We start from the raw sequence: 22799 nt of genomic DNA on the forward strand, positions 1-22799 counted from the left end.
TTCAATATGGGTGAATTTGTGTTTAACGGGAGTGTGAACTGTGGAAACCTTGGTTTTCAATCTAACATAGAATCCAAACCTTCCATCAAACGTAATGATAATCCTTTCGTTTGCATTCATTCAATCGTACCTTCTAACGGGTCTTAATGTTGAATTCCTTCTTTCTTCTATATCCGGTTCGATATCAATTCACAATTCATACATATATCATTTTTATCGTTCGACCCGTATACACGAAACAAACTTTTAACATAATACCAATTTATATACTTAATAAGATAACATAACATAAACATTATACATCACTAGAACTCATAAGCAAAAGAACTTACTTTTGTCGTGTTTCGCTTGCGACCCGGAATGGCCTGTGTCTTCTTCCTTTACTCCTACAATTCATAATCAACATACTTTAATCTCATGTCTTCATTTCCATTCTTTTATTAACGTAATCGAGTTAACAACTATCATTTCCCAATTCCAACCATTTAATATTATACTAACATGAGATCATCTTTGTCATATAGAATTCTTCATTCAAGCATTTTAACAAACACATGGTGTGCGTACAATTAGCAAAGCATAATGTACAAGTATTCTATGCATAATCTTCCTATTTCATATCATGAACCATCATAATCAATCGAATTCACACAATCATCATCTTGCAATCAAATTATCTAACTAATAGTTTACTACAAACAAATTTTCACATCAATATTACATGAATTTGCACCTACATGATTATCATACTTCATCATACAACCATTATAAGTGGGTTTTACCTTAAATCATCAATCCAATCAAAATTCAAGCATAATTCATCTTCTACATAATGATCTTATCGAATGTTCATACTAAACCTCATTCAATTTCACGAATTAATCATAACCCGCTTATGAGAGATCATCATATCATAATATTCGACTTAGCTTTTGATAGACCAGTTTAGATGATCGAATTTAAGTGCTCATGCAGTGAATTTGTCCATGATTTCCCTTCAAATTTCCAGATTTTGTGAAGATGAGGGTCCCCCCTTCTCTTGCTCCATTTGGTGTTTTTTTATTTATCTTATAAAATTAACTTTCATTCCTTCCCCATTTGGCCCCTCAAGTATGAACACTTATTTTTAAATAGCTAAAACCCATTCTTAAGTTAAGTTTTTGGTTTACATTTTAACTAGATTCATCCCCCTAGTCATTACTTATAATATTTCTAGACCATTATTAATATTCATATATATATTTTTATAACATTAACACATTTACGATAAAAGGTACTTAATTAAATTTTGGGGTGTTACAGTGCTAGAGCGAAACACACCAAGCTTCCTTTTCCTCTTAGTTTCATTAAAACTACTGATTGTTTTGAGCTTTTGCTTTGTGACATATGGGGTAAATACAAAATCCCATCTCTCACCCAGGCTTATTATTTTTTGACCATCGTCGATGATTTTAGCCGTATGGTTTGGGTTTTTCTTTTAAAGCACAAACATGTAGCGAGTGACTGTTTAAACACATTTTACCAGTTTGTAAAAACTCAATTAAACAAAACCATCAAACGAATTCGAAGCGACAACGGTGGAGAGTTCACTTCAAATCGCATTGCAACTTTCTGCACCGAGCATGGGACTCTACTCGAAACCACATGACCACACACACCACAACAAAATGGTGTGGTGGAACGAAAACACAGACATCTACTTGAAACCGCTAGAGCACTTAAATTTCAAGCCAAATTACCTTCGAGGTTTTAGGGAGAATGTGTATTAACCACTGTGCACATTATTAATCGGTTACCCTCGAAGGTTATTGGAAATAAGACCCGTTTTGAAATAATTTACAATAAAAAACCTAACTATGAAGACATGAGAAATTTTAGATGTCTAGCGTACTACCGAAGCACTGAAACGGATGGAGATAAGCTCGAGGAAAAGGGGAAACCGGGGGTATTCTTGGGTATCCATTCGGGACAAAAGGCTTCAAGATTTTCGATACCCAAAAGAACAAGGTTATAATCTCAAGGGACGTGAAGTTCTTTGAAAATGTCTTCCCTTATGAATTTTAGGGAGGTCCTAAAGCTAATGAAGAACATGAGATTTTTAGTTTCCCACCTTAGTATTATGAAAATGTTGAAAACCAAGTAGTCACATCTGACAAAATTAAACAACATGAAAATGATGTTCTCCATGGAGAAGGTGACGTGCATAGTGAGACCATTCACATGCAGGGGCAAGAGGATTACACACACCTTGAAACAAGCGCCATGCAAGGAGTGAAAATAGAAAACACAATGCAAGAGGGCACCACTATTGGTGCATATATCTGTCGACTTCGTCTTGATCGAGTCGTGTGTCTAGATTGGATAGAATGGAGCTCTGTAGGCTAGAAAATAAAGTTTTAGAGTAAACTGTCCAGTTCTCACGAACTGGCAGAGCCAATTCATAGGAAGTGGCCACTTCTCACAAACTGGTGATGTCTGTTTCATGGGGACTGGCCTACCTATAAATATGAGAGCTCATGTCTTCATTTGTAACATTCCTGATTCTGGTAACGAAGCTCTGCCGAAGTGTCTCTAGTCATTGTAAAGTCTTCAAATCAATACAAGAGACAGTTTAAGTGATTCTAGTGTGTATACAGCTGAAATAACTTCGATACGTCTGATTCCGCCTTTTGTATTGGACGAGATCTCTTCTGAATGACTCGTTTGGTCGTGACAACGATCATACAACCACATCACAAACAGAAGCCACTATAGAAACAGAAGAACCAGTCTGGAATAAAAGAGAAAGGATTCGGTCCAAACAGCTCGACGGATAAGTTCAACTCCCACCATCCATCGATCATACCTCGCCCAACTCCGATCAAAACTCTTCGACGGTACACCCTATGACTAATTATGTCTCGTATAATAGGTTCTCAAATTCACATAAAGCCTTCTTAATGGCCATCGATTCCAATGATGAGCCTAAAACCTTTAACCAAGCTGTGCAAGATAACAACTGGAGGGACGCTATGAAATGAGAATTAGAAGCACTTGAATCAAACGGGGCATGGACGCTTGAGGACTTACCTCAAGGAAAACGTGCCACAGACTCAAAATGGGTATACAAGGTGAAGTACAAGCTGAACGGAGACATCGAGAGGTACAAGGCTAGATTGGTGGCGAAAGGTTTCACACAAATGGAAGGCGTTGACTTCCATGACACCTTTGCACTAGTTGCTAAACTGGTGACTGTTAGAACTTTGTTAGCCATTGTCGTAAAGAGAAACTGGACGGTCCATCAATTAGATGTCAATAATGCTTTCCTACATGGAGACTTAGATGAAGAAGTTTACATGAAGATTCCTCAAGGCTTTGAAAGAGAAAATGGAAACAAAGTTTGTTGACTTAGAAAATCTCAATATGGGCTGAAACAAGCCTCAAGAAATTGGTACCAAAAGTTCACCTCGTCTCTCCTCGAGATCGGTTTTAGACAATCTAAGGCTGACCATTCTTTATTCATCTTAAAGGATAAAGATTTTTTCAATGAGGCGCTTATCTATGTCGACGACGTTATAATAGTGGGGAATGATGTTGTCAAGATCAATGAAACATAAGGCTTTTCTGAATGATAAGTTTAGTATAAAAGACCTTGGGCCACTAAAATACTTCTTGGGAGTTGAAGTGACAAGAACTCATGAGGGTGTGGTACTAAGCCAAAGGAAATACGTTATTGACATACTCGAAGATAATGGTATGCTTGGTTGTCGTCCCAGCGCGTTTCCTATGGAACAAAACCTAAAGATTGGAAAGGGAGATGAAGAAGAACGTGTGGATGCTAGTCGTTATCACTGACTAATAAGCAGACTACTTTAACTTCAGGCCACCAGAGCCGACATCACACACTCAGTAAATGTTCTTAGAAAATTTGTGGCAGGCCCCCGACAAAACCACATGGACGTTGCCACGAGGGTCCTTAGATACCTAATGGCAACGTTGGGCTAAGGCATTTTATTGCCAAAGATGGGGGGAATAAATATGGTTGCTTATATGGACTCGGATTGGTTAAGTTGCCCAGTTACTCGGAGGTCTAGGACCGGTTATCTTCTATTGGTCGGTGGTGCACCAGTATCATGGAAATCTAAGAAGCAATCAGTGGTGTCAAGATCTTCTGTAGAGGCCAAATACCGAGTTATGGCCACCACAGTTAGTGAGGTTCTATGGATGCGATGGCTTCTTCGTGATTTAGGTTTTGATCAAGAGGGGCCAACAACTCTTTTCTACGACAACTTAGCCGTAAAACATTTTGCTAATAATCCGGTCTTTCACGAATGAATGAAACACATGGAAATTGATTGCTATTTCGTGCGCAAACGTGTCGAGTCTAAAGAGATAGAGCCACTTCACATCGACACGAAACTTCAAATTGCTGACCTGTTCACGAAGGCATTAGAATCGAAGCAGTTGCAACATCTTCTTGGCAAGTTGGATGTTTATGATCATCACACTCCAACTTGAGGGGGAATATTAGAGGAAACTATTTTCACTCCACCATTTACGTGATCTGCACCATTTACTTGATTTACATTATTCCTTTTTTTATTCAGTTTCCCTAGATAACTAACAATCCTTCTTATATATAATATCTTGTACCAATGCTTCGAGAATATACACAGAATACAGAAAACATATTGTGTACCAAAATTTATAAAGACGAACCTTCGACGGGTTCAAATAACTCAAAGCAAACCTGCAACGGGATTTTTCGAGTAGAGAAAAGAAGTTTTCATAGTGTTCAGATTGTGCGAGTCAACCACGAGAAAAGAAATCGACCAGAACGAGTGCTTCGAGTGATAGTTCAATCACCTGTGAGAGGTGAGGTGTTTACCTAAGCGATTCGGGGTGTTACGGTGAGATACCGCAATTTACCTGAGCGAGAAGTAACAAGGAAAAGGAAATTATTTTAGGATTATTGGATTTTATCACTCCCAACTATTAGGTATTGGCCGCTACCACTCCCAACTATCGCTTTGACTCCCACCACTTCCAACTTAACACTTTGTGTATTGTGTTACTCTGTAGGTGTACATTTCTTAGTGTTTGACTTGTGTCATTGGTGATGTTAGGCTAACACTTTGTGAATTATTAATGACCGCAAGTGAATCTGCTCCTAAAAGACAAAAGGGGGGCCAAAAGCCACTCAACCAGAGTGACACAACTCACAAAGTGTTAAGTTAGGAGTGGTAGGAGTCAAAGTGATAGTTGGGAGTAGCAACACTAATTTTGACATGCATGCAGTGCCCTCAGAAGTGCTCGTCATTGCAGACGAATATACATAGATGCAGATCTTTCTCAGGTTAAAGTTCTTTTTAACTTAATTTAGGGCCTTAGGAGGTTATAAAAAGGTAAATGGTTGGCATTAATTTTGTTTTCAGTCACCAAGTGTGTCAAAAGTAGATTAGATAGATCATTAATCCTTAAAATAAGAGATTGTTTTGTTAGCGGAAGTGGTTTAAAATAGTATCAAACATGTATGGAAACCAATTTTTCATCTTTTAATTATAAAAGGATAAGTTATGATTTTCGGTCAACTTCGAAGATGAAGCAAGCATGCACGTGTGGCAGATTCTACTTTGCACCATTTTCTACGCCACTTGGTGCACACCCATTCAGGATAGGGCACCTAGGACGTACTTTTTATAAAAAAAGTTTGTTGTTTATTTGTGGACTTAAGGTAGATGTGACTTACACTCTGGGTGTTTCTAACTGTGATTTAATGGCTTATTAGAATGTATAGGTCTTCTACGGGTCAAAGTGTTACATATGGTATTAGGTTTGTAATAAAATTATCAAATGCGATGATCTGATTAGGCTATCTAAGGGGTGTGCTTACAAATGCTTCACGATGGCCATTAGCAAGATTTTCACACGAGTAAATTAATACACACACTAAAATGTGGTTCTTATTTAAAGTTATATTGCTCAACATAATTGATATAATTTGTGGTTGATCATCACTAATAGAAATAATTAACACATTTTTAAGTATTTTTAGCATACTAATGGTGGTTGGCAGTTGCTATGGATAACACCTTGTCTCCTTGGAAAAGTAGGGTATGTTAATCATGCATCACTGATAATTTTATTTGGCACTGCTTTAGTTCGAGTCAAAATAAATAATTTTTGGTACGGGTCAAAGCAAGTTGAGGACAAACTCTGTCCAAAAATTCCAACTATTTTTTAAGTAGTGCATCTTCTGCAGAAAGAGAGACCTGCTACAGTTGAAAAAGTCTCAAACTGATTGCTTTTTATGGTAGAAGTAAAGAGGATTTTTGGGCCACTACTCCCATTCCAACTTACTCAGAAATGGTGTAAGAGTATTATTAAACTTATTATTTTTTTGTTTTGTCTTAAAGATATGTCAGTTACTAAATATACATGTTTGCTTTCTTTAAAAACTACTATTTGCTGCTTACAATAGGTAAACTGTTGATAATGGTTTCAACTAAACTGATTTGTTTGTTCTTCTCAAGGTTTTCAAACCCGGACTGGGCCGGCCGGTAAGACCGGTCCGGCCGGGATCCGAAAGGTAAAGCGGGTCGATCTAGTGAGTTTGGCCGTTTCAACATCGACCCGGGGGTCGGGCCGGGATCCGGACGGTCAGGCCGACGGTTCTTGAGGAGATGATCGGGCTGGATCTTTTTTTTATATTAGCCCAAACTAAAAACCTCATACAAAATCATAACACTGCAGCCTCCATCTTTTTCCTCAGACGACGCACACACCTCTTCTTGTCATCTCTGTACCACAACATCTTCAATTCATTATCTTCATCATGGATTAGCCACCATTCATCTTGATTCAAGTCTAATCTGGTCATCTATTAAAAAACTCAGCCACCATTCATCCCGATTAATCTCAATTCACAGGTGTGTGTATGAATTTTTGATAACTTTGTCTATGAATTTTGTTCTCAGAAGAGAGGAGATGAATATTAAGTTCTGCATTAAAAATGGAGGAGATGAAACTGCGAGATAGAGATGGAGTAAGAACCCTGTATGGAGAAGGAGATGTCATGCGATGGAAAGAAAATAAAGTGACGACAGTTTTTTTAGGGTTTACCTATATACATAATATTCACTACTAGAAAAGTGGGTTTTTGTCATGTAACTTTTGGTCACAAAATAGTAACAATTTCCCTGTTGTCACCATTTCGCCACCAAAAATGCGGTGACAAAAACACCCGTGTCAATTGCCCTAATGCCACCAAATAGCCACCATTTTCTTATTTTGCCACCTTATTTTTGCCACCACAAAATTGGTCAAAATTATTTGCCACCGCTTCTTGTTTGCTACTGTCCACCTTGTTTGCTACCGATTTGCCACCATTTAACCACCATGTTTGCTACCGATTTGCCACCATTTAACCACCATTTTCATTGAAAGTTTGCTACCTTCCACCTTGTTTGATACCGATTTACTACCATTTAACCACCATGTTTGCTACCGATTTGCCACCATTTAACCACCACTTTCATTGAAAGCTTGTTGAATTATTTGCTACCATTTTGTGATTGCTTGAATATTGGTTTTTTATTCAGGTTGATTTTTCATTTTTCCCTGCTTTATTCATAAAAATTACATAATCAATGAAATTACAAAATTATATAAAAAGTCTAATAAGATCACGAAAACCCAAAATTATATAAAACATATGTGTATCAAAAGCATATAAACATTCTAATAGAAATACCAGCTAAAACATCAAATGACTTAAAAAATCCTAATACGATAAACATCGAAACATTCAAAACCAAGTGTTTGAAGCCTATCTTCAAATTGTACTTGTTAACATAGCTTCAATTTGTGACATCGTATCGAGCATAGCATCTTTATCCACCTTATCTTTTTCTTTTTCAGCCAATAACCCAGCAATAATTCCATTTAGCCTTTCTTTTTCTTCATCATTTTCCTTAACGAGCTCCTTGATAATTATGTTCAACATTTCAATCTACAAAACAACCAATGATAACTAAGTTCAACTTTTCAATCTACAAAAAAATTCCCTTTATTGTTGTTTCTAGTTTCCAGTTTTACTACTATTTCCAGTTTTAGTTTTAGAAAATTACGATATTCAACCTGACACTATCTTGACCCCATCAACCAACACGCTCGTCTTGCATTTTCTAACATAGACTAGGGATTTCAATTCTAAATTCTAGTGTTTGATTCGATATAGTAGACATTTAGACGTTAGAAGTCGGTGTACAAACCTTAGACATGAAATCAGTATCATAACGAAGAATTTACCTATGCATAAAATCTTGTTAGACATTTGCTTCCTTGGTAGCACCTACGTGCGAGAAAACAAAGAGCTATTAGCAACGAAATGGGAAAAAAATAAGTCTACTATCAAAAATATTACCTCAAACATGAAAATTTGGTGAGACATCGCTTCCAGCGTTCGCAATAGCTCAAGTAGAAGTTGCCATAAAAAAATAACAATGAAAATATAAGATGCTCACTTAAACCGTCATTAAGTGAAAATATAAAATGTTATGACAATGAAAATATTTTGGTGAGTAGAATCTTCACCACTGATATGACAATGAAAATATAAAATGTTACCATAATACATCCTTGAACCCTTTCATCTAACATGTGACAGCATGAGCAACAAAGCAAGCCCTTTATTTTGAAAAGTCTGCAAAAAAGGACAGTCTTGAAACATAAGATGCTCACTTAAACTGTCATTAATTAATGTAAAAAGAAAAAAAACAGAGCAACATATGGAAAATCACCTACATGAATGTGTTGAGAACATATTTACAAGACCTTGAAGAGGGACAAACAGGCTAATGTCAATGTCCTTGCAAAAAAAAAAAAAAACATATAAAATCAAATCCAAGTGTGAAAGATATATAATATAAGTAGAGCAATGATTACCTTAGTTGCCAAACAAGATGCAAGCCTGTTAGCATAATCCTTGTTTTAGCTACTTATTCACCACTAGGCCATGGGTATGTTTGAACACCTTAGAAAATGAATCCGGCAATTGTCATAATTTCACATTCCAGATGTGTATGTGAATGGTCACTAAGTGTCAAATGTTGATTTTGTTTCATAACCGTAGTTTTATGTAAATAGAGCATACAGATACTCATAGTCAAAAGGTGTTGACCAATTTGGTTGTACAGGAAATGTGTACTTAAATTGTTGGCACTTGAAAGATTACTTGCAGTGAATGTCTTATTGGCGGTGGGTTCACCGGAACCCATTGACTTTTGTATTTTTAGTAGAAATTATATAAAAAAACTGAGCGAACTCATATATAAATATTAAGTGAACCCACATATCAAAGTTTAACTTACTGCAGCTAGCAGAGGGCGTGTTTTTATGGAAGAGGTCTCAAGTTCGAGCCTCTCTGCTGTGTTTTTTACCTTTTTTAGTCTGAGACGTGTAGTTAGGGGTGTGAATTTATGACACGACCCAAAAACCCGACACGAACCTAACACGAAATTCGCGGGTTTAGGTTTAGTCTAAACGGGTTCGGGTCAGTTTCAGGTTGAACCCGCGAACATGTTTAGGTTAACGGGTCGGGTTGGCGGGTTGACCCATTTAACACATTTATACTATATTATATTTTTTTACAATAAATTTTATGTCACAAAATTAAATGGGGTGTGTATTTTATGCCATAATTATAACTTAATAAGAGAAATTAACATAGATCTTATAATTTAAATATGATATTATTATATACATTTGTGTTTCTTAAGTAAATTTTAATTTTAATATATTAATTTCAGAAAAAAAATTAAAAAATCAGGTTGAACGGGTCCTATTCGGGTCAACCCACGAAACTTCAGGTCGTGTTCGGGTTCATATGTATGATACGATTTTCTGGTTCGGGTCGGGTTCGAGTTTATGTAAAATTTTTGGGTTTGGGTCGGGTTGAACCCGCCAACCCGCGAACACGACCTGTTTAACACCCCTACGTGTAGTTGATAATCAAACTCAGATGGCATAAAATATGCAACATTAAAGAACATACATACTTTCATATCAGTCTTTGATGACCAGTATACCACTTAATAAGACAGAGTTAAGAAAAATTATAGAGCACAATCAATTTTACCAACATTCATCCTTAGAAACAAGAATTTTTTTCTAAAGAAAAAGAACACACTGTTTATTTAAAGAACCAAAAAATGAAAAGTTACATCTTTTGGGACAGAGGAAAGTTAAAAAAAATCAATAAAATGAATTGTCATTTTTTGCTTCAATAAATGGCAACAGACGCCAAAAGTAATTTCTTATTAGCAATAAAATAATCTAAAGGCACTAGTAGTGTGAATCATATACAAAACATATGCATGAAAAGGCACAAGCAAGTAACTACAATAAACAGAAAACATTAACCCAAAGTAGTAAATGATTGAGCAGTTTAAAGCTTTCACAAGTAAAAGTTGTTGACAGAAGAACTACCAATATAAAGATACAAATGCTAATTCCTCGGGTGGTTTACACAACTCGTGTGCCTAAGAAGATATACCTGATGGTTTTGAGGTACATACATACACTAAGGTAGCGTTCGTTTCATGGAATGGAATGGAATGGAATTAGGAAGTTTTTCTTTGTAAAATTGATCTTGGTTTGGGGAGGGAGGAATTTGAAATCCAATGAATTTCTTTAATCAATGAAATTTGTGACTATTTCAACATTCCATTCCATTCCTTCATTAGAGTGAAGGATTTCTAAGGAATGTTGAAATAGTCACAAATTTCATTAGAGTGAAGGATTTCAAATTCCTCCCTCCCCCAACCAAGATCAATTTTACAAAGAAAAACTTCCTAATTTCATTCCATTCCATTCCATGAAACGAACGCTACCTAAGGGTACAATAGTACATCAAAGCTGATGTAAAAAACACTGGGGATCTAAACAATTACAAACTCGTTCAAATCCACAAGCATTTTTAAGTGTAATGTGCAGTCATTTCAACTTAAGTTCAGCTAAAACGATAACTTATCAGCACAACATAAGTATATGTTGTGAGAAATTTGTGGTAAACTTTCTACTTATTAACGTTTAGTTGTGAGAAATTTGACCCAACCCGAACCAACCGGAAAATTTTAACGTTTGGTTGTGAGAATTTGACCATCGGAACAAAAAGAAAACCCATAGGAAAAAATTCACGGGTCCACCACTAGTTTCTAGAATGTTATAATATCATAAACGTAACATCCTTTTAACACTAAAGTATCCCTGTCTTTTGACCACAGTAAAAAGAAGATCAAAAGATCACAATGTCAAACAGTGAAACTAAGCAATAGATAATCTAACATCATAAAATTCATAAGATGGAAAAAGATATGGAGAGCAATAAGTTATATAATTAACACACAAATTTGTTGAAAATATACTATATCAGTTACTCCAGTTTTATACCAAATATATTATTATAGTTATTAGTATTGTTACTTCTTTTATTTTGTATATTTAATGGGCTATTGGTGCTGCTGGGCTTTAAGGAGCTACTGGGCTTATACGGATCTGGATATTGGAAGTTGGTCATGGGCTTAGAGATTTCAGTTGCTAATGGGCTTAGGGTTCAAACTAAATATGGATCGCATCATATAAAGGTGCCAAACACTGTTCAGTGGGGGAGATGAGAGTCGAGAGATTCCAGATTATTCCTTTAGGGTTTCATAACAATAGCTTGTTATTTTTTAACGCTCAAGATCTCTCGTGTGCTAGGTCTAGGTTTTGATCTTGGTTCCTCGTGTTGAAGAACCTGTTATCATATAGATTTAGTGAGAGTTGTGTCACAGATTGTTATATTGATGATCTGCAAGTGTGTGTGAAGATTTTATTGTTGATTTCTTGTTGAATGAAGTTAATCTTTTCCCATATTTTGACATGGTATCAGAGCCTTAGGCTCGTGATCGTGTTCGAATCTATCTTTTGTTCGTATTTGTTAGGGTTTGCAATATTCAAAGGGTCTGATACGAGTTGTTCTGTTCTTCGGATTAGGGTTTTGATACCTTATTGATATTTTCGAAGACAATGGTCGCTCAGAAAATCTTTCGTTTGATTGGTGTTTCCGCTGCTGCAAGTATGATCAAACTGGCTTTCACATCTTTATGGCTCTGGGAATTAAATCAAGATTGAACGAGTTTTTATCAATTTTGAAGGTGATCTAGTGATTCACGGTTTGAACCCTAACTTAGCATTTCTTGAAAGTGTTCATTGGGTTATTGTTGTTATTTCTCAAAATTGGTCAGATAGCGAGTTCTATTTTTGTTATTCCGTTGCATTGTACTGATTTGGGGTGAATATTCTCAGATCTCTGGTTAGATCTTAACTTGAAATTCTGTGTGAAGGGTTTCTGGTCATCCACGGCTCGAAACTCTGATTTAGGCCTTGCTTATTTAAGATCTGTTGTGAGGATTCAATTTTATAACATTCAAGATCAGATGTTTGTTCAGGATTTCTTGGTTAATTGTGGATTCAGATCTGTTGGTCAAGTGATTACTGGTCCAGGTCTGCTAGTTTTCTGGGTGGAAAAAGGTTTTGTCAGGCCGAGAGGTTACTACTTTACCACCAGCTGCAACCACTGAGTCGACTCGTGTTAGTGTTGAAGGGTTGAATCAAGCTTGGGGTGGCGGTTTAGATACATCAGAGTTTGTTGATCTAAAGCAAGTAGCAAAGCGTTAAGGTCTTGGAAGGATTGAGTTATTAAAAACCAGTGATGCCCCCAGCCGTCAAACCTGCATCCGATTCTGACACTCCTCTTGAAGGCCTTGTAACAAAGAAGCCTGAAATGAAATGGTTTTCCTCTATGCAAATCGGAAGGAACGCGGTGAATTTGGCTGCCAAAAGTTGTCTTCTGTGAATGGTCTTTTCTATCTTGAATTCGTAACCCCAAGTGAAGGTTACGGATCTTGATTATTTTGAATATATATACCTTAATTAGGGCGCTCCCCGAGGTTAGATCGTTCCATCTCTCTTTATGTTTTGTCACACGTATTATATTGTATTTAGGCATTTCTTGGCCAGGTTAGGGGGAACGGCGTTGAACACAGAGGAGAGCCACACCTCTGTTGTTGCATTATTTATGTGTTGCATTTCCTGTGTTCTTTATTTTTTCTACCTATATTTTTTGTGCTTGTTGTGTGATATGTGAAGTCTGGAACGTTTGTGATTATTTTCTGGATCTTGTGTTCTTGTTCACATTCAAGGTTGTTTACATGGATTAAAAAAATTGATCTAGTTCACAAATATTGTATGTTTTTAGTTGATTCATAATGTCTTCAATATTTGACTATGTTGTCTCTTGTTGTCTTGACTCTCATTTCTCGTTGCTATGATTGTTTCCACAATTTAGCAACTCCTTGTTTTAAAATCCTTGGTCAAGCATTAAAGGTAGTTTTCTTCAAAAGAAAAAGGGTCATACTTTGCCAAAATTTGTGGTATTTGTACTTAAAAGAACATGTTTATGTTCTTAGGGCTGTGAATATTTTTTCAAAGTTTGTGTAAAGGAACAAAGCTTGGTTTCTATTGCATGAGTTTTTCAAATTAAAAAAATTTGTAGTGTTTAATGAAAATTGGGTATGACTTTGTTATTCATATATAATCTAAGCACTTGTCTTGTATATTGACTTAGACTCTTGTTCCTTTTGCGATCGTTCTCTCTCCAGTTATGGTCTTAGGTCTAAGGTTTCATCATCTTGAGAGTTGATAGTTGGAGGCTTGTTTTTAGAATCATCATGTTGATGTTTCGAGTCTTTATTTCTGGTTTTATGCTGGTTGTATTTTTTGGATCATATTTGTGGGTGTTTGTTGTTTCGAGTTGTATCAATGTATGCAAATCTCACATTGTCTTCGTACCGTATTATGTAGAGGATTGTCTCTGTATTTCATCTTCTTTGTAGAAGATTGTATGTTCATAAGTAAAAGGTCATAGGATCTTGTATTTTTGGTAAAAAAAATACGTGACTAAAAGTATGTTTTTTATGTCGTGTGGGATATAAATTTAACCAATTGTACATGTTCAAGATTATTGATGTTGTGAGACTGATTATGTGTTTTGTGTTACTATTAGTCTAGTCTTTATGTATGTTCTTTGTGTCTTGAACTTTGTTCTTGATAAAAGTTCCTAGTAGTAACTGTCTCAAGTTTTATTATTGTTCTCAAGTCTTTGTCTTGGATTGTGTGATTCAATTTTGACTTTTGAACAACGGTAAAAATGCCTTTCGGCTTTGACCGTATCATGATGGTTTTTTGTTAATTGAAATCGTATCATGATGGTTTGTTTGACACGTATGTCGTGTGTCTAGAATCATGTTGTCTGGTTAGTTGAACCGTGTGGTCCACGTATTTTAACCAGTAGTATTGTAAAGATTATTCTTGAGTTTTTTTAACAGCCTTGTATATCTTCTCTTGTGAGAGTTTTGTTTTTTTTTTTTGGTTGCAAGCTGTGTGATTGTTTTTCTTGCAAGGGTTATGCTATCTTGAAGATGTATTCTTCGATAGCGTTTGCCTTTGTCTCACTGGTCTTGGATTCTTCATGTTTTGAGTCCGATCATAGTGAGGGTTGTGTAGGATCATTGTGTTGGTGATCTTATTTGTCTCTTTGAGACTTCATCGCCGATCGTAGTGATGTTAGTTCACTGGTCTAGGTGGTGCTTGTGTTTTCTTCCACACTGGTCTAGGGTCGTTTGTAGATTCTTCGTGTTGTTGAGTCTAGTCCCATTAGATCGTAGTGTTGTTTTTTATCAGTTCTTCGTGTTGTTGCACTGGTTTAGAGCTGTATTTGTTAAGTCTGGTAAAGTTCATGTTGTTCTTGTTGTTTTCAGACTTATCTCGTATGAGTCTTGCGATTTAGTACTTGTTGTGAAGTTATAAAAGGTTTTTTGCTTGAATAAAAATAGTCTTTATGTTATTTACAAGTTATTTCTTGATATGATTCTTGTAAAGTTGTAAAGTTTTTTTTGTTATGGCAATTTAGTTTTTGAATTCTTCACAAGCTATATCTCTCAAACACTTTCTATATCTTTAATTTAGAACTCTCTGAACTTTAGCTAGAGATCTAGAGATTTTGTGTAGAAAATTCTATTAGATCTTGTTGATACTAATATCTGATCTGTGTGATGATATGTTTTGTAGAGAGTTATAAGGATCTTTTGTTCGTGAGAATGATTGGAAGATTTCTGTTAGGATCAAAGGTGTTTTTGGTGTTAGATCTGACACGTTCTGTGTTATAATCAATGATTCTGGACGATTTTGTTAGGGTTTTTCTCAGTTTGTTGTCTCACGGTTTTTCTTCTAATTCATTCTAGGGTTTGAACGTTGATCGTTCGTTTACCTGTTAGTTTGAGTGTTAGTGAATATAGACCATCGTGTTGATGATCTAATAGGTTAGCTATGTGTTTTTGTTGAGGGTTATATGATGTTTTGATCAAGTTCGTTCTTGTAAATCCTCCCTATTCGTTATGTGGTGATTACAACACGTTAGTTGTGCCTTGTGGTAATTTTTGAGTTTACTCTTTGTCAATGGTGAATCTAAAGTTTACTATTTGATTAAGAATATGTTTGTGATATTAATAATGTTGGGATAAAGTTATTATAAAAGATTTTCTATAAGTTGTGTCATATCTTGGTTGTGTTATAAGTGTTTTTACCATCACCATGCTATAATTCAGTCTTGTGTTATATGTTGATTAAAAACTCTCCTTCAAACATTGTTTTTGTCTTAAATGCTTGAAAGTTGTGTTCTAAAACTCCAAAACCATTTTTTGAGTGTTATACACCCAATGGTTTCTTGAAAGGTTGATTCAAAAGATTTAAACGGTTTAGTTCGTTAGATGAACTGGTTGTTTCAATTGTTTGTCTAATCAGTTTTGTACTCTTCGAATAACCGTCATTCGTTTGTGTTTTCTCTAGTCTATGAATCTGAATCTGAATCTGAATCTTATTCATTCTGGGTTGTATAAAATGGTTTGGATAATTCGTTTTCTGTTTTGAGGCTTAAATTCATCTTCCTGTGTTATTCGAAATCAAAAGTTTGTTTTTGGTAGATTAGTTGGAGCTCAATCCTTAGCGATGATTATATCATTGATTGGAATCATGTCTTCCGCTGTTGGTAATCTTGCGATTGCTATCTCTCCCTTCTGAAGATTTAGTTTAAATTGTTGAAAGGTACAAACGATGCAAACAGTGGTTGGTCTCTGGATATAAACCCTAAGTGTAGTTAGTTGGATTTTCTTTCTGGATTCCCTAGTGGCTGTACTTCCATTGGAAGGATACTGGTGTTTACTCTTGAGTGCTTGTTGGTAGTGATCCTGAAGACCACATATGCCACTTCTGGGAGTATCTTTGTTGTTGTTTCATGGCTGAACCAAGGTGTTTACTCCGAAGGTTTGGTGGTGATGGTCTTGAACCCTAAATGAAGGTGTTTGGTTTAGTTTTCTACAATCTTCATTATTCCGCTGTAAGATTTTTTAAACTCCTTGGTTGTGAGAAAACAATAAAGTGTTTCGTGATTGACCGAAAACAATTCAGTCTTTCTAAGAGATCAAATCTCTAAAGGATGTATAAAAACTGTTGGAGTTAAACCAACGAACAAATTGGCAGATATGCTCACTAACGGTTTGTTACTTAATCAACATGTCCCATGCATGTAGAAAGTTGGGTATGTTTGATATGTTTGGTAATAAAACTGAGGGGGGGTGTTGAAAATATACTATATCAGTTACTCCAGTTTTATACCAAATATATTATTATAGTTATTAGTATTGTTACTTCTTTTATTTTGTATGTTTAATGGGCTATTGGTGCTGCTGGGCTTTAAGGAACTACTGGGCTTATACGGATCTGGATATTGGAAGTTGGTCATGGGCTTTTAGAGATTTCAGTTGCTAATGGGCTTAGGGTTCAAACTAAATATGGATCGCATCATATAAAGGTGCCAAACACTGTTCAGTGGGGGAGATGAGAGTCGAGAGATTCCAGATTATTCCTTTAGGGTTTCATAACAATAGCTTGTTATTTTTTAACGCTCAAGATCTCTCGTGTGCTAGGTCTAGGTTTTGATCTTGGTTCCTCGTGTTGAAGAACCTGTTATCATATAGATTTAGTGAGAGTTGTGTCACAGATTGTTATATTGATGATCTGCAAGTGTGTGTGAAGATTTTATTGTTGATTTCTTGTTGAATGAAGTTAATCTTTTCCCATATTTTGACAAAATTGAGTAACTTTAGGTTCCAAATGATCAGTTTTAGTTAAACAAAATGTCGTTGGTTGCATTGCAACTTCCAGAACCATACACTCTGCATCATCCCATTTTAGAAGCAATGTTTTGGTCAGGTTGTTAACTACCTGATTGCAGCAAAATTTGAGCAAACACACAAGCAAAAATTGCAAAAAAAATTCATTGAGACGTTTCATCAAACATGTGGTGGGCATGGTTAAATCTTGCAAATAAAGATGAACTAAAATTGGTCAAACAAGCCATAAAATCACATGAACTAAACAAGATTCATGCTAACTTGCAAAGTAACCGAATTCTAAATCAAAAGTCTAAAGGATTCATGCTAACTTACCTAAGGTTATCGACTATTTGCAAGAACGAACGCGAACAGAAGCTTTTAGGGTAGTTGCAAGTGGGATTAAGGAAGCGAAACCATTGGGAATTGAAGGTTAAGTAGCTCAAACAAATCAGACGTAAGGGAGGGGAGGGGGAGCAGCCCTGAAAGGTGAAATTGCTTGTGTTTGTTCTGCAAGAGGCTGAGTTCTTCAATCAAATCAGACGTAAGGGAGCGGAGGGGGAGCAGCAATTTAGAATTTTGGTAGAGTTCTTTGATTAAAACCCTAATTAATCAATTTTTGAAATGCGTGGATCCATTAAAAAATTATCCCGCCTAATTAAATTTTCATGTTGCCACTACTAATATGGTCGCAATTAAAAGATACATGATGATTTAGATATATTTTTATAATACTTATTAAAATTATTTGTTATTTTCCACAAATTTGCTACCAAAAGTAAACGGTGGCAAAATTTCCTACCATTTTGTTACCGTATCATACTAAATACACATATTTGCATTTTTGTGGCAAATCAATCACTAAATTTGCTACCATTTTCTTTTCAGTATCAAATTTTGGTCACAATTGCTCATTTTTCTGGTAGTGATTATTTACTTTATTTCGTTTTAACCTTAATGTTACAGTTCTGTCCGAATTTGATCCTAACTATTTTCTATGTTTTATATATATTTTTATATAATTTATCATGTAATTCGGGTATTAAATCCAGTCGAACCGGTCGGACCGCCCAACCTTTGACCCCGTAAGACGATCGGGTCGACCTTCGGTCCGGTCTTTAAAACATTGGTTCTTCTCTTCGCAACAAGATACTCAATTGATGCATTAAATATTTCAACAATTGCCAGTTGGTTAGCGTGGTATGATAACAGGAAGGTAATGAGCTTTAGTTATATATTCTTTCAATTTCATATATGTATTCAAGTAATTCTCTGAATATCTTAATGACATCCGTCATAGTCTCAGGAGCAGGACACGAAGTGCCATTGCGTCACACACGACAAATTTTTATCCTTTTCAGGTCATTTTTGGAGAACAAAGCAATGCAAAGAAGCCAGAATCCATCTAGGTCCAGTTTACTATTTGCATAGTAACCTAAAACTGTATAAAAGTCGCTATTAATGGGATTGCAGAAAAAGAAACAAGGAAATACCCCTTCATTCTTGCTTCCAAGTGATTAAGGAAATACACCTTCATTCTTGCTTATAGAAATGGTCTACTCGAGATTTATATTTTTCTTTCTCTGTAAGGCCTGATATCTCTTTTTTTTTTTTTTTGTGAAAGTGATTATCTGCAACTAGAATGTAATAAGTAGGAATCTACTTATTCTTATTCACTCTTAAAGACTTATTTGACACATTGTGTGATTTTGTTTATAATTGAGAGAAAAATATTTTTTCATATTATTAAGATAAAGTACCCGTCCACCAGATAGTTGTAAAACTAATGTCTAAGGTTATTGTATCTTGATTCTCATCCCCTTTTGTTATCATACCATTATAGAACTAGTTTTTTAATGTCATTCGTAAATTTATATTGGTAACCTTCGTGTAAATGACTTTTAGTTAAAACTAGGCTTTTGACGTCGTGTATTACGTGAAACGAAACAAATGATAATGTAAAATAAACGTTATTTGAAAATCAAGCATGCTGTTTAGAAAGGCAAACCACTAGAATCGTTTCATTTTATCATCATGCCATTTTACGATACCAAATAGATACTCAATTTTGAGTACAACTTTGTTTTTAACAAAACTTGTACCATAATGTCAATGAAAAAGATTAACGAATGTAAATTATTAAATAAATATCAAATCTATCTATACTTTCTATAAAAGGAGAAATCTCAATGACATAAGAAAAGCTGATGTGTTAGCAGGAGAGAGTGTCCAACAAGGCTTTTCTTATCTCATTATTACATCATAAAGCCTAATATATAAATCACTTTAATTTGATTTCAGACCACTGTCTTGTGTATTCAAACGGTCTGGCCCACATTCGAAAGGGCAAACATCTGCTCTTCAATAAGAAAGTAGCAGATGCTGCCTTTGGCAAATGTATACCTAACAACAGCTGTTTTGAAAATGCGGGTAATTTGAAATTTAAAATGCATGGGAATATGTAATTTTCAATTAATGCATGTCACTCACTCACTTCTGTCAATTATCTTCTTACATAAACGTGTTCTCTACTTTTGTATTTTCAAACCACATTTCTAATGTATCTATCCCTCAAACCCCTTCTTCTCAATACTCGGCATTTGTTCATAAAGGATAACAGAAAACTGAAGCTCTCTCTGTCCCACTTTCAGAAAAATTTTTGGGGATATGTTGTTTTCCTTGATCATGGTAATGTGATATATATGATTATGTTTGTTTTTCTTTTTTTATTTTTACTAAAGTTTTGTTATCTGAGTTATAACTAAATGATGATTGATGGAGAGGGTGAAACCCGAGCTTTAAAGTGTCTAGTTTGTGTGTTTCGTTCGATTTTAAGTAATTATATGCATTGAATAAGTTAACTACGAGAAATTGTGGCTGTGCAGGTTAAATTGCTTAATTTGGGGAAGTTAACCGGGTTAGAGATAGAGTGGAGGATTGTTTCCTTTGAAAAAACATTAAAGATATGAAATCATGATATTATCATCATCACATAATATCAATCACACAATTAATTTTGTTGAAGAGGCAGCCATGTGATGTTACAGAATTCGAGACTTTGGCATGACATCAATCATCCCTCATTATCAAACATCACCATCATTATACATGCACATGAGGCATCAAGTGAGGGAGAAATCATGGAGCCAATATTCACGTGGCAGGATGGAGACAACATATTAGTGTCATCAATTATTTAATTGATAAAAAAAATCAGTCATTCAAAGATTGCTAGATCATTATACATGCACAGGGATGTTTGGCGGCTACTTCTTTTGGGATCCACGTAAAAAGGTAGTCAACAAGCATGCAAAGTGGCGGCTTCATCACATGAACACATAATCAAATCATGCAGAAGTTAATTGTGGGACTTTGGGATGCACATGCCGTTTAGGAATCAATCGTGACTTACGGTTCCGAACACGTCTTCACACAAAGGAACAGAAAGATTGAGTTGCGGCTTACGATTTGAATATGTGGCATACGGAATTTTGGCAGCAACATAACATAGAGTTGGGCCCAATTCAGCCCAACATCATCATTGACCATCATCGATAATGGGCAGCAGACTGGATTATGTTTGGGAGAGAGTTTTTAATTCATAGAAAGATACGATCGATTTTTTTTGGGGAGGGGGAGCCGTATACCACACCTCCACCTCTCAAAATCATCCCATCGAACATCATCATCACTCACATCGAATACCATCATCATTCCACAATCAACTACCATCATGAAGTCATCATTCTTTCAAGCTTTTGAAGATTTGACACACGTCATGAGCGGCTAGTCGTCCCGTGACCGTCTCCGGGAATAGGGTTTGTGTTTAAACATTGGTTGTTTATTGTTACGACTTTTTGGATTAGGATTCGATTAAACTTTCAGTTAGTCATTCCTATTGTTTCTTGTTTTGATTAAACAATTTTTTTTATTATCGTAATCATTCTTGTTCATCAATAATTTGGTTTGTTCATCAACAACCGGGATTAAATTCTAGGATGTCATTGTTTTAAACCTTTAATCATTGAACTTGATTATGTTTATGAAATCTGAAATTGGTAATTAACTGGATTACTATTCATTTGCATCAATCCTTCGGTTTCGATCGTGGATCATTGCAATCAAATATATTATTCGTTAATTATTTATCTAAACAAGTTTTCAAATCATGTCTATGTGATTTCCAATTGGTAGTAACTAAGTAAACCGATTTTCTGCATAACCTGAAAACCCGGAGATTGGTCCCTTTTCTTATAATTGTTTACACTCTAATTTACATTTGTTTTCGCAATCATTCTCACAACTGCAAAACGCAATTAGTTAAGAATTAGATGATAATTAAAGCAACGAACTTTCATACTTTCCACTGATTCCCCGTGGATTCGACACCCTACTTGCCCTTTACTAGTAAAAGGTGATTAGGACATTTTCACTTATATTTTTGACCGACCTTACGACATCGATCAAAATGGCGCCGTTGCCGGGGAATCGGCGCGCTTAGTTTAGTTAGTTGTTTTTCTCAAAAAAAAAAATCAATTTAAAAAAAACAAAAAAAAAACAAAAATCCAAAAATATTTCCTTTTGTTTGTTTCTCTTGTTTCGTTCCATATTACGCTTGGTTTCTTGTTTGTCTGTGTGCAGGTGATCCTCATGTTGCATGCATACCAGGTTTTCAAAGAAATCATCACCGCTTTTGTTTGATTCAGAGATAGAAAAGACTGCTCGACAGAATCGCGTTCTTCTACGTTCAGCAGTGAAAGCTAAAGCTCAGTCGTCAACAGTTGCTCAAGACCTTGAACAAGCAGCTATCGAGATGGCTGATCAAGAGCCACAAAACCAAGCACAAAATGAACCAATTCCACCCATTCCAGATCCACCAATCCCTCAAAACCAAAACCTACATGAAAATCAAAACCAGCCAAATAACCAAAACCAGAATCAACCACCACCACAACCATTTCCACAATTCAACCCAGGCCCACAAAACCAACCGGGAAATCTGAATCTCCGACATGGGGAAATTATTCGTCTTAACCAACCACAACATCAACACGGGTATGATGAGGGTTTCCAACACAGAGAAGGCAGTGTGCATACTTGGGAATCTGGTTGGGAAGAAGATGATTATCAGAATCAGTATGATGGGAGGTATGCGGATTACAGATACGATGAGGGGTACAATGTGAATCAAGGCTATCCAGTACAACAACAGGTCAATCAAAGAAATCACATCCTGCGCCCGATTCCACAGAATCAAGTTCAACATGGAGTCCCGCAATTCAATGCGGGGAATCAAAGAGCTAATAATCGGGTTGGGGGCGAACAGATACAGTTTGTGGATGGTGTCCCACAAGTCGTTCAAGGGGCACCCATTCAAGGGGTTGAAGGTCACTGTCGACCAGTTGTAGCACCGAACTCGTCGGCTATAGTGACACCGATTGGAAATAATAACCGACCTTTTGAGGTAAGGCCTCAATACTTAGGCCATTTGCCCGAGTTTTATGGAAAAAGGACCGAAGAACCATACTTGCACATTGCAAGTTTTGATTC

At 35.8% G+C, this 22799-nt stretch overlaps 1 long non-coding RNA gene across 2 annotated transcripts; it reads right to left on the minus strand.

The window, feature by feature from the left end:
* Positions 1-7661: 7661 nt before the first annotated feature.
* On the minus strand, positions 7662-17976 carry LOC110917352. Of its 2 annotated transcripts, none has more exons than XR_004883644.1 (7): positions 17586-17976; positions 8926-9013; positions 8781-8848; positions 8608-8683; positions 8405-8452; positions 8253-8332; positions 7662-7990 (listed from the first exon to the last, which is right to left on the minus strand). It is a non-coding gene; the product is annotated as an uncharacterized LOC110917352 (long non-coding RNA). The 2 variants fall into 2 exon arrangements; XR_002580493.2 differs by having other exon boundaries at positions 8290-8332; positions 17586-17973.
* Between the last annotated feature and the right edge of the window lie 4823 nt (positions 17977-22799).

The sequence above is a fragment of the Helianthus annuus genome, chromosome 16 (genome assembly GCF_002127325.2).
Source record: "Helianthus annuus cultivar XRQ/B chromosome 16, HanXRQr2.0-SUNRISE, whole genome shotgun sequence".
NCBI classification, from domain to species: domain Eukaryota; kingdom Viridiplantae; phylum Streptophyta; class Magnoliopsida; order Asterales; family Asteraceae; genus Helianthus; species Helianthus annuus.